Below are 3269 nucleotides of genomic sequence, written 5' to 3'. Positions count from 1 at the left end.
ACCAACCTATTGGTTAACAGCCGAACGCGCTAACCATTGCGCCACGGAAGCCCAAAAGTTAAATGCTCGTCAGGTATTATGTAAAAACCTTGACTTTTTACGTCACATCTGAGACCTCACAACAACGCTCCCGGATGGGGTCGAACGACCAACCTATTGGTTAACAGCCGAACGCGCTAACCATTGCGCCACGGAAGCCCCAAAATTAAATGGTCGTCATTTATTGTGCAAAAACTTTGGCTTTCTACGTTACATTTCAGATCCCACAACACCGCTCTCGGGTGGGCTCGAACCACCAACCTATTGGTTAACAGCCGAACGCGCTAACCATTGCGCCACGGAAGCCCAAAAGTTTAATGCTCGTCAGGTATTGTGTAAAAACCTTGACTTTTTACGTCACATCTGAGACCTCACAACACCGCTCCCGGATGGGCTCGAACCACCAACCTATTGGTTAACAGCCGAACGCTCTAACCATTGCGCCACGGAAGCCCAAAAGTTAAATGCTCGTTAGGTATTGTGTAAAAACCTTGACTTTTTACGTCACATCTGAGACCTCACAACACCGCTCCCGGATGGGGTCGAACCACCAACCTATTGGTTTACAGCCGAACGCGCTAACCATTGCGCCACGGAAGCCCAAAAATTAAATGGTCGTCATTTATTGTGCAAAAACTTTGGCTTTCTACGTTACATTTCAGATCCCACAACACCGCTCCCGGGTGGGCTCGAACCACCAACCTATTGGTTAACAGCCGAACGCGCTAACCATTGAGCCACGGAAGCTCCGAAATTAAATGGTTGTCAGGTATTGTGGAAAACCTTGACTTTTTACGTCACATCTGAGACCTCACAACACGGCTCCCGGATGGGCTCGAACCACCAACCTATTGGTTAACAGCCGAACGTGCTAACCATTGCGCCACGGAAGCCCAAAAATTAAATGATCGTCAGGTATTGTGGAAAAACTTTGGCTTTCTACGTTACATTTGAGACCCCACAACACCTTTCCCGGGTGGGCTCGAACCACCAACCTTTTGATTAACAGCTGAACGCGCTAACCATTGCGCCACGGGAGCCCAAAAATTAAATGCTCGTCAGGTATTGTGTAAAAACCTTGACTTTTTACGTCACATCTGAGACCTCACAACACCGCTCCCGGATGGGCTCGAACCACCAACCTATTGGTTAACAGCCGAACGCGCTAAACATAGCGCCACGGAAGCCCAAAAGTTAAATGCTCGTCAGGTATTGTGTAAAAACCTTGACTTTTTACGTCACATCTGAGACCTCACAACACCGCTCCCGGATGGGCGTGAACCACCAACCTATTGGTTAACAGCCGAACGCGCTAACCATTGCGCCACGGAAGCCCATAAGTTAAATGCTCGTCAGGTATTGTGGAAAAACTTTGTCTATCTACGTTACATTTGAGATCCCACAACACCGCTCCCGGGTGGGCTCGAACCACCACCCTATTGGTTAAAAGCTGAACGCGCTAACCATTCAGCCACGGAAGCTCAGAAATTAAATGGTTGTAGCTGAATTTAATGGTTATAGGGAATTAAGCTGAATTCGGTCAAACATTTCTCCAAAAAAAAATGCATTCAAAAGTGTACCGAAAAAATCGCATGTTTTTTTTCTTCAAGATACAATATCCGTGACAACGATTTCTTATTTAAAATTGAATTTTAACAGTTTGTTGAATGAATATCGTTACATTTGCTTGAATTAACGCAAAAATTACAAAAATAATGGTTTCAGTGGTTATATTAGAAAATAGTGAACAAATACTCAAAATGTTTTTCTTAGGCCGAGTTACGTCGATTTTGAAAATGTTATTAAAAATCGAGGTACATTTTTATATATTGTTCAATCGAGATGAAATCACTTTTAATGAGTGTTTTATAGGGAATTAAGCTGAATTCGGTCAAAAATTTCTCCAGAAAAAAATGCATTCAAAAGTGTACCGAAAAAATCGCATGTTTTTTTTCTTCAAGATACAAAATCCGTGACAACGATTTCTTATTTAAAATTGAATTTTAACAGTTTGTTGAATGAATATCGTTACATTTGCTTGAATTAAAGCAAAAAGTATAAAAATAATGGTTTCAGTGGTTATTTTTGAAAATAGTGAAGAAATACTCAAAATATGCTTCTTTGGCCGTGAAACGTCGATTTTGAAAATGTTATTAAAAATCGAGGTACATTTTTATTTATTGTTCAATCGAGATGAAATCACTTTTAATGAGTGTTTTATAGGGAATTAAGCTGAATTCGGTCAAAAATTTCTCCAGAAAAAAATGCATTCAAAAAAGTACCGAAAAAATCGCATGTTTTTCTTCTTCAAGATACAAAATCCGTGACAACGATTTCTTATTGAAAAATTTAATTTTAACAGTTTTTTGATTGAATATCGTTACATTTGCTTGAATTAAAGCAAAAATTATAAAAATAATGGTTTCAGTGAATATATTAGTAAATAGTGAAGAAATACTCAAAATATGCTTCGTTGGCGGTGAAACGTCGATTTTTAAAATGTTATTAAAAATCGAGGTACATTTTTAATTATTGTTCAATCGAGATGAAATCACTTTTAATGAGTGTTTTATAGAGAATAAAGCTGAATTCGGTCAAACATTTCTCCAGAAAAAAATGCATTTAAAAGTGTACCGAAAAAATCGCATGTTTTTTTTTTTCAGGATACAAAATCCGTGACAACGATTTCTTATTTAAAATTGAATTTTAACAGTTTGTTGAATGAATATCGTTACATTTGCTTGAATTAACGCAAAAATTACAAAAATAATGTTTTCAGTGGTTATATTAGAAAATGGTGAAGAAATACTCAAAAAATGCTTCTTTGGCCGTGAAACGTCGATTTTGAAAATGTTATTAAAAATCGAGGTACATTTTTATTTATTGTTCAATCGAGATGAAATCACTTTTAATGAGTGTTTTATGGGGAATTAAGCTGAATTCGGTCAAAAATTTCTCCAGAAAAAAATTCACTCAAAAAAGTACCGAAAAAAATCGCATGTTTTTCTTCTTCAAGATACAAAATCCGTGACAACGATTTCTTATTGAAAAATTGAATTTTAACAGTTTTTTGAATGAATATCGTTACATTTGCTTGAATTAAAGCAAAAAGTATAAAAATAATGGTTTCAGTGGTTATATTTGAAAATAGTGAAGAAATACTCAAAATATGCTTCTTTGGCCGTGAAACGTCGATTTTGAAAATGTTATTAAAAATCGAGGTACATTTT

At 37.3% G+C, this 3269-nt stretch overlaps 1 non-coding gene across 1 annotated transcript; it reads right to left on the bottom strand.

Moving 5' to 3' along the window:
- Nucleotides 1-566: 566 nt before the first annotated feature.
- Nucleotides 567-639, bottom strand: TRNAY-GUA (transfer RNA tyrosine (anticodon GUA)). Its single transcript has one exon. It is a non-coding gene; the product is annotated as a tRNA-Tyr (tRNA).
- Nucleotides 640-3269: the final 2630 nt, after the last annotated feature.

The sequence above is a fragment of the Phalangium opilio genome, unplaced genomic scaffold (genome assembly GCF_054372755.1).
Source record: "Phalangium opilio isolate 3A_F unplaced genomic scaffold, DU_Popi_V2 ptg000087l_1, whole genome shotgun sequence".
Lineage (NCBI taxonomy): Eukaryota > Metazoa > Arthropoda > Arachnida > Opiliones > Phalangiidae > Phalangium > Phalangium opilio.
This window is presented reverse-complemented; position numbering and strand designations above follow the sequence as displayed.